Here is a 10,345-nt window from a genome sequence, read left to right as displayed (position 1 = left end):
ATCTGCTTGAATTTCTTTCTCTTTGTCTTCAAATGTGTCTTAAAGATTGAGGAACCCTCACAGAATGACTTGTTACCTTTCAGAGAAAGGTTATCTATGAAAAGGCATTCTCTTAGCTGCACAAATCTTATTCACTGGGAATAGGAAAAATGTTTGAAATCATATTGAACAACTACAGGAGGTCTTACTTGATCACAGAAAGAAAAATCCAAATCTGTATTTTCAAATCCCATTTAGACAACAATCAAAACACCGATCCAAAATAATTACATCAAGGAGTGACAAAACAAGGGGAAATTATTTCAAAATTAAATAGAGCAGGCTTAGACTAGACATTCAAAAAGGAAAAATACCAGTAAGGGTGGTGAGACACTGGAACAGGTTTTCCAGGGAACCTGTGGATGCCCCACTTCCCACACACTGGAAGTGTCCCAGCACAGATGCCATGGGGCTCTGAGCTACCTGGTCTAGTGGGTGGTGCCCCGGTCCATGACAGGAGTATGGAAAGGAGAGGATCTTTAGTGTTCCCTTCCAACTCCAGCCATTCTGTGATTCTATGACTCAAGGACTCCCAAGCAGAAATGCTGAAAGGAGGGGCAATGAAATATTCAGGAAGGGTTCAGTGTCACTGTGCCATATACTACTGTCAGGTTTGTAATTTTTGTGGCAATATAAATAAATATCATGTGAGAAATAGAAAGTTTGGCTTGAAGTCATATGCAACATTAACGAGGCTTTGGCAAATAAAGTTGAAATATTTATTGAAACACCTTGAAAACTGTTAACATTGTGGCCTTAGTGGCCAAAGTTTTTTAGAACTCTTTTTGATTTTTCTGTTGCTAAAGGCCTGTTGCAGCATGTGAACTGGAGATGTACTGTGCATCACCACGACAATAATTCTTCTACGCGTGTCAGTTCCACGAGCTGCCTGTCTGCTCTTGTGACAGAGAACAAGCACAAACTTTTTGCATCCTCAGGCCACCAGAAAGTTTTTTAAAAGAGCATACTCCAGTTCAGTAGCCTTGTTAGCACACTGAATGATAACTGGAGGCAGAAAAATGTTTTGGGTACCCAGCTAAGGTGAAATTCTGGCCAAAATATAATCTGCAGTAGTATAAAAATAAAGAGCAACCATAGTCTGCAGTCATATATAGTAGGTAAATTATACTTTTATGGGTATCTAAGGATGGTAAGGCAACAGAATTATAATAGGGACTATTAAGGAAAATACCAAGAGAACAACTAGAAAATTTTAGTAAAAAAAAAAAAGAAAGAGAAAATGGAAGAATCATTCATAGAAATGTGGAAAATAGAATAAGATATGGAAATTAAGGGTCAAACCAGAGAGTGTCTATTAGCTGTTATCAAAGGATCATCGTGAAAGAGATTTTTTGTGCAGTAACATATATAACACAGATAAGGCTGATGACCCTACCCCTAAAAGTGAGCTGAACCACTACTTTGGTTAGACACATCTCAAAGAACAAACAAAATTTGTTGGATAGAGGTTCTGATACCTCGTCATTTTCCACAAGTCTCTCACAAACTTATTTTGCTATGGGAGCTATAGACAGTGTGAGTTGAGGGTGACTTCTTTTAAGTGACATTTCTAATACACAGTATGATTTGCCTAAATCAAAGAGTCATTTGCTCTTCTTTACCAGCCCTTTTCTTTTTTTGTTTTATAATTTCAAGTTTTCCTGGAGCTTATAAATAATTACCATTATTATTTAAAATCATTATGAATAGAAAATGCAATTCAAGAATTCATGCTGATCATTTTTTATGACCATTTGAAATTTCACAACAACAACATTTTTAAGGAAGAAAAAAGGGAAGAAATACTTTCATGTTTCCCTTGCTTAAATGTTTTCAAGTTTAAATTTAGTTGGCAATTAACGTAAATGAAAAACCAGAACACCTCTTAACACCCTCTCTGGCTTCTATTTCTGGCATCATGGAAATCACTCACAATAGGAGGAAAAGTTCTTGAGGCAACCAGGATGCTGAGACAAATGAAAATGCTATGGAAAGATTTAAAGAATTCTTTTTGTCTCTTGCCCTGTTCCTGGACAATGCTGTGAAAATTCTGGCTTCATCTTTTTTCCTGTCCTCCATCATATATTTTTACACACTGATAAAATCCCCTGAACATTCTCTTTCCAGGCTGAATCCTCACAGTTTTCTCATCCTCCCCTTGTATATCAGATGCTTCAAGGCTTTAATTACCCTTGTGGCCCTGTGCTGGACTTAATCCAGCCCCTCTCTCTTTCTTTTGTACTGGGGAACCCAGTGCTCCATATGTGTCTCATTTACCATATCTTCCACCAACATGGATACTCCCAAGACAAAAAAAAATCACTTTTACTTCAGGAAGTACCCTGGGTCCAAAGTGGACAATGCCATGGAGATTCTACTCTGTGTTTCAAAACCTCCTCATCTTGATCTCCTGTAATTCTGTGAGCTGAGGGAGCAATCCAGTCCTAAGTCAGTTTTGGTTATGTCCTGCTGAGTTCCTAAATGTAAGAAACAAACAGAAAAACCTCAAGGAAAAAATACAGTATTTTTATTAGTCCCTTATGGAATATTTTTTAAATAACTCTCCTTCTGAAAAATATTGATCCTTCCCAACTCTCCACGCTTTCTTTTTCCCATGAAGTACAAGTCAGCACAGCACTACATTCAGTACACTGATTTCTCTTGCTTGTCAAAAACATAACTGATTATTTCATCAGTGTTATTGGCACAGTTGTTGCAGAAAAAGGATCTCAGCTTGTTTTCCCTGATAATCTTGCTTCTTCTTCAGTAATGTAAATATTCTGTGGCAATCGTGCTGTGTCCACGGCAAATGTGAGATTTTTAAAATGTCCTTTTTGTTTTCAAAGAATGCATCTAGAACTCAGAGGCTTTTACTCATAAAGCTGTAAGAGAGAGATAATTTTGAAAATATTGTTAAATGCTGGGTCTAAAGAAATTGCTGGAAGGATGACCCTAAGTAATGCCAGAGAATTGATCTCATTTACTGTGCTGTTCTGGGATGTAACTACCTCTGTTGAATTGTCCAAATTTAGAGTCTGAATACATGCATGGTCATCATTTGTGCCTGAGAACAGGAACTGAATCACCTGCAAAATCTGTCTTTGAGGACATCATTTACAACTACTTCAGTAGAAAGAGATCCTTATGCTTTCTCAGGCTCTGGAAAGATTGAGGTCTACTCCCATAAAAGTCAGGAAACCTTAGGCCTTCATATATTTTAATGACTATTTTCCAGATAGATTTTCTCAAGTTTTCAATTTGTAACATATAGATCTATGGAAAAGGTTTCTTTCTGCAATAAATATCCCAAGTGCCACTACTCCCAAACAAACATTTTAAATAATTCATTCATGCAATATTAAAAATGTGTTTCAATTTTACCTTTGTTAAAGTTGGTGTAAAAATTCCCTTTCAAAATGTATTTTTCACTCCTTGTTATTTAACTGAACTACATCTACACAGAAGAAATTTAACATTAAAAGGACATAAGCAAGTGTGCTGCAAAGACAACCGTTATTGTTTTAGATAAGTGTGATTTCAGCACATTTGTCATCAATGTATGGAAGTACTGCTGGTTGTTTTTTACTTCCCTGTTTTAAGACAGATATTTTTTAAGTGATCTTTTCCTTAAGCAAAAAAATTTTTAGTGCCCTACAAGATTTACTGCTCCATAACTACTGTTCTTGGTATACCAGACTCTGTTAATGTGAGTAATAAAAATATTAAATCTTGAATGGCTGAAAAACTCTGGGAAAATTATGTATCTCCTAAGAAAAACCCTATTTTATGTATCTATGTACTTTGGATAACATAGATTAGCTTAAAAATACAATATTTTGTCCCTCTTCTTAAGACAAATTTCCTAACACCCTGATTTTTGCCAACTCAAATTGTTATTTATTAGAAAACATTCATTACTTACTTTAAAAATCTGAACACGCAAGCAACGAAAAATGAATTTTCTGTTCTACTTAAGGATCTTGTAAGTTTTAAATTTTTACACAAAGACAATTCAGATTTTTTTCTTAAGTTATAGAAGATGTGTGGTATTGCAATCTGGTTTTGGAGACAGTTGAAAGGTGCCTATGACAGTTATTAAAAAAACATTCCCTCTGGGTGTAAAAATAATTCACCACAAATCAGAAGTTCATCCTCATATGCAGTAGTGTGCTTAATTCCTCACCCTACTAAGATTTATAACAGATATAGAAGGAGAATGAAAAAACATGTTACAAAGACAGGAGGAGAAGCAAGTGAGATTAGTAAATTGGGATCACCACATTTAGAAAAGATATAAGAGAATTTTTATTCTTGGAATACAGCATGTAGAGAAACAAAACTGAGCACTCTAATCTTTTAAAACTCATCAGAGGTAAAACTAATGAAATAAAATGTTGTGTAACCAACATGGTTAACCTTTGAAACCACTTGCTGTATCAATATGCTTGAAGATGTCAAGAGCTCAGAATATCTCATTAAAACAGCAGATGTCTCCTCATGAATAAGAGCTTCTGAAGTTGTAGGTCTGAAATTGAATTAAAAGATAAATGTGGGTATAAATTATGGAGTTTAGATCACATGCTTTCATAAAAGTCTTGCACTAAAAACAATGTTTTTTCTGGATTTTCTATCATTATTTATTGGTTGATCTCTTCTTGAAATCACAGCTAAGCACTTTCATCATGCCCATTTTAAAAATTGGATATGTGGGCAATTGGAGGGTTCTCTTATCACTTGGGCAAATGAATAAACTCAAAATCATGTGTTTCCTTTCCCTCAGGCTTATTAATGTATATAAATAAAGATGTATTTCTAGGTCCTCCATGAAGGTTTCACTGACTGTCAATAGTCCTTGCTCACTTGTATCACATGTAAGTCAGCAATTATTACCCAGTTCCAGTGAAAATGGGAACAGTGATGTCTCTTAGTCAGATAGCTCTGAATCCCAGATATTCTAATCTGAGCAATAATTAAAATGTAATGCATATTTCATAGAATCAAAGACTTAGAGAATGGCCTGGGTTGGAAGGGACCTTAAAGATCATCTCATTCCAGCCCTGCTGCCATTGGCAAGGACACCCTCCACTAGACCAGGTTGCTCAGAGCCCCATCCCACTTGACCTTGAGCACCTTGAGGGTGGGACATCCACAACTTGTACCAGTGCCTCACCATTCTCAAAGTCAAGAATTTCTTCCTACTATCTAATCAAAACCTGCTTTCTTTCAGTTTGAGGCCATTTCCCCTTGTCCTGTCACTCCAGACCCTTGTCAAGAGTCTTTCTCCATCTTTCCTGAGGACTCCCTTCAGGCACTGGATGGCCACAATTAGGTCACCCCAAAGACTTGACTTCCCCAACCTGAACAATCCCAGTTCTCCCAGCCTTTCCTCCCAGCAGAGCTGCTCCATCCCTGTGATCCCCTTGGTGCCTGCTGTGGCCTGGCTCCAGCAGGTCCCTGTCCTTGCTGTGCAGGAGCCCAGAGCTGATGCAGCCCTGCAGGTGGGGTCTCAGCAGAGGGGGCAGAGGGGCAGAATCCCCTCCCTGCCCTGCTGCCCACGGGGCTCTGGATGAGCCCAGCACACGGGGGGCTCTGGGCTCCTAAAACACACACTGCCAGCTCATGTCTGGCTTCCAGTCCACCCACAACACAATACAGAAATGTATGTATTGGATGTACCCAAAGGCATCCATAAACTTTTTCCCTTTATGTCTAATTTTACATTCTATAGGTCACCTTACTTTGGACTGCGGTTTTTAGTCTTTGCTCTTACTGAAAGCATGGATGTTTCAAAAAGGGTGATTTAAATTTTGTTCTGCATGTCTCTGAAATTTGTCTTGATTCAAAGCACTGCAGGGAACAAGTTTCACAGTCACAGAACAGCAGCTGAGAAAGGTTTGTGTTTTGCACACACAACCACTTTAAAAACAACTGCTCTTCAAATTCTCACCATGTAGCAACCATTCTTTGCTTTTCCACATGCTGAAATAACTTCTGCACATCTTGGCTCAGGCCAGAAAATCCTGTTGCCTCTTCTTCAGTGTCTCAGTAATAAAATATTCTTGAAGTTCCCTTCAATTAAATTAACTGATATTGCACTAAACCAGATATTATTACTTGTATGATCTGGTAATGCAGTTCATGGAGGAATAATTCTCATTAAAGAGATGGTAACAAATGGCTGGTGGGGCTTCAGTAACTCTTGTCAGGCATGAAGGTGAAAGTTCTAATGAGTTAAGGAAATATAGTAATTTACAAAGCATTGTTTGGTGGCATTCATAATATCACCAAGTTGTGAAAAAAAAAAAAAAAAGAAGAAAGCATCTTTGCTCTGGAAATTATATGGAATGAACCACTGCTAACTGATAGGAAAGAAGGGAGCTACCATGAAAAAGTCTGTTGGTAAGTACCCATAAAAGAGAAAAAGTACACACCTGCCATGTTGCTGAATATGTAGGCAATTATATAGAGCCAGCTGGATCATCTTAGCACTGGCAGTCTCATTCCCAGGTAAAATAATAAACATGTCCATAATCCTGCCCAAATATCTGTACCTGATAGTGATGGGGTAATAACTGTTGCTGGTTCATGGTTTTTGAGTGACTGATCTGAGAAGAGGAATAAAGTCACACATACAGAAATGTGGAAACATTGAACATATGGAAGTCTGCCTCCAGAGTCCGGAGAAGTTAACTTGTCTTGTCTCTCAAATGTTACTTTTGCTGCACCAGACACAGAAGTGTACAATGTTTCCTTCAGATATATAAATTCAGCTTATTGATTTCTTTGTCAGCACAATGCTTTATATTGTAACTAAATTAGCACACTGTACTTCAAGCAACCTTGCTATCTCCGAAAATTAAGCAGCCGTCTTTACCTGGACGAAATTATTTTATATTTGTCCTTGTCATTATTCAGTTCCAGAAATGATACAAAGAATTATCCCATTCCCCCCCCCCCCCCATAAAAAAAAAAAAAATCTGTGAATCTCTTCTTAGTATCTGAATAATTTCAGGTTTGTTCTAATTTTCTCTAGCAGAAAGGAGAGCTGTTTATTTAAAAGTCGCTTGAAACAGAGTGGAAACAACAAATTTGTCTCTTTCTCATAAAATGTTTATCCAAAATCATAGTAATTTTAGATCTTTATGAAAGTTATATCTTTATGAAAGTCCCTATAAGATTATAAGAACTCGAAACATAAATGTGGTGTAAACATTTATGAAACTCTTTTGTTTATTGTGCATCATTTCCTCACCACAATAATGCTGCTGTTCACTGTTGTATAATTTATCTTAGTGCCACTTCAATTGTGTTTGCAGTTTTCATAGGAAAGCATCCTAGTTGGGATAATTACTCACTTTGGAGACGATCAGCAATTTTGTTCATAAGCACCTCTGAAAATTACCCTATTGGCAGAAGGCATTATCCTGCAAGGGCAACATATTGTGCTGCTAAGAAGGGGTATTTTGTCTTTTCTCTTCTCCTTTTTTCTCCCCCTTCCTTTTCCCCAAAACATTTGACAATTGCTCACAAGATGTGCCAATTTCCTTACAGCTCCTCACCAGTTATTTTCAGATATACAATCTCTGTGCCTTTTTTTTTTTTTTTGTAACTGTGCCATTGCCATACGTTCCCCTAAAATTCTTAGCTAATTTTAAGGTGCTCCCTTAACATTTAAGTTTTGAAGATACGTAAGCAAATCCAGCTGGATTTTCTGGCAGCTTGGATGTCCGTTGGGGAACATGTATCTCAGGATAAATATCCATTATCAAATCATCACCAAGATTTCAGTTTCTATATTTAATTACATTTGCATTGAACATGCAATTATCAATCAACTTAAAATAAAATAATCCTTGTAAAAACACCATGGAGATGTTTCTTGACAAGTTCAGTCACAGCAAGTTTACAGATCCTCAGTTCTTGTAAACTGACTCAAGTGCAGTGATGAGAGCTTGAAATGTTTCTGTTGCCAGAGCCTAATTCTGCTGCTTTTATTCATATGGGAGGACAGAATCCTTATAAATAATCTCACTGAGCAAAACAAGTAAGCAACATGGGGGAAAATTAATTCTTGCTGTCTTTTTGCAAACTTCACAGCTAGTAAATCTTTGTGGGAGAAAAGCTGCACATGATAGCACAGTTCTGAAAGCTGGAGGCTACTGTGTAAAAGACAGGGAACTTACAGATATATCCACTTTGATTTTGAGTGTGATACCCCAAAAGATCTAAGGTACCAGTCATATGTGATTGGTAACATTAGGTAATACTTTCCCTTCTATTCCCCTGAGATTTTCCTGGCAAGACTTTCCAGTCACTGGTGTTGTGTTTTAATTGCTTTGGGAACCTATGAAACCTATCAGAGGCTGATTTCCTCACCTTTGAAATAACTGCCCCAGCAGAATGATCATTATACTTCTTGATTCTGCTCCTCTTAGCAGTTCACATGGTATAATACCCACTCTCGTTTGTTTCTGCTCTTGATTTTAATTTTTTTTTTAATTTAAAACTTACATATCATATGCTTGTTTTCTTCCAGCATATTTGTTACACATGCGGCATTATCCAGAAATCATGTTTTCTTGTGCCCTAGTCTCAGCACAGCCATTGAACTCCATGTCAGCCTTCCTCCCAGTAACAGCACACTCTAAGGAATAACACTAAAAGCCAAAGCATGGGAAATAATACAGGTCTGACTGCTACTGGTACTAATTAATGTCTTACAGCACTTTGAAATTCTCATCTTTTGGTTCATTTAATGTATGGTCATGAGCACCAAGAGTCATATAGCTTTGGATGGCAGAAAATTTGTGCTTTATTTCTGCATCTCTCTAATCCCTGTTTGTGTGACCTCAGCATGATTTGCTGTTGTGGTTCACTGTGGGACACTTTTATTTACAGATCTTTATTTTCTAACTAATGAGTTGTTAGTTCATAAGAGCAGAAATAATGAAACCCTGCACACTTATGTACTTCGTCCCCTCCTTCCCTCCTCTCTCTGTCCCTCCACTGTGGAGGAGGGACCTAAACATACCCTAACATACCTTTTAGGTGGGATATGTGACAGAGTACTTTGAGCTGCATGCCTACTGATGGGAAACCAGCTGCTGCCTCTCCCTTCAGGGAGGCCTCTGTATTTTACAGTGGTATTACAAGAATGTGATTATTTTTGAGCTTTATACTCATCTTTTGCTGGTTTACTCCAGTGCTTCAGACAGTGAAATGTTCCTCTTTTCTCTGAAAAGCTGGACTGACGACAGATTTCTCCAAATGCTGTACCAATGTGTACATTGCCTACATGGTGTGCTCTGGTGACTGCTGCAGACAAGAACCAAGGCAGAGCTCTCAGGACAAGGAATCCTCTTTGGAAGAAGAGCATCCTCACCTGATTTCAAAGGAGCAAGAACCAGTCACTCAGACCTGACACTGGTGATACTCTCATCATATTGATAATTTCAAATAAGCAAACTTGGGATAGCAGCATTCTTGTCAGCAAGAAACTTCCCACTTGCTTCTGTATTGTGTTGTGATGGGGCATGTGTACATGGATTTCATTCCTTGAACCTGTGCAGATCAAGGTGCTTCTGACCCTCAACTATAGGGTAGACTATAATAGATGTTCAGGTATGTTTACAAGTTATTTGGTTTTATTTATTAACCCTTATTTTATTTTCTCTAATTATTCCACTTTTGCTGGATGAAAGTGCTCCAAAACATTAAATTTGATAAAACTTGCATCCTACCCACTTGATAGTGAGGGTTTCTTGCTCTTTGCTAAGCAAATTTTATTTTTAAGGTTTTTACCTAATAATTGTTTTCATTACCTTTCCACATTAATTTATTAATGATGTCTATTCCTGTAGTTGGGTACTAGGGCTAATGGAACCTTTACACCTGGGAAAATTTCACAAAAAAATTTCCTCTGCTGTGCTTTCCTGAACCTGCACTAAAGGCTGGTGCCAAAAGCTCCTGCAATTAAGCATCTCCCACGACATTCATGAGCAGAGCACCTCCTAAATATAAATCCCATTCTGACCTGTAAGGCTTTGCTGAGGCTGCCATATTTTGGATTTCCAAAAGTTTATGAGGAATATCAGTTCAATTCCACTTAAATATATATGAACCTGTTCCTTTTATACTATATTACAAAATCTTTAGCTTAAGAGCAGGACTGTGAGGTGTGGAGCTGAGCAATATGATTCTGATTTACGTGGTGTAGATCAACCAATCAATGGCAAAAAGCCCTCACATTCCCTTCCACCAGCATTTTCAGCTCACTCTGTTTTATCCCCAAGTGTCCTAAAACCAC

This window comes from Agelaius phoeniceus, chromosome 2 (assembly GCF_051311805.1).
Source record: "Agelaius phoeniceus isolate bAgePho1 chromosome 2, bAgePho1.hap1, whole genome shotgun sequence".
In the NCBI taxonomy this organism is placed as follows: domain Eukaryota; kingdom Metazoa; phylum Chordata; class Aves; order Passeriformes; family Icteridae; genus Agelaius; species Agelaius phoeniceus.
This window is presented reverse-complemented; position numbering follows the sequence as displayed.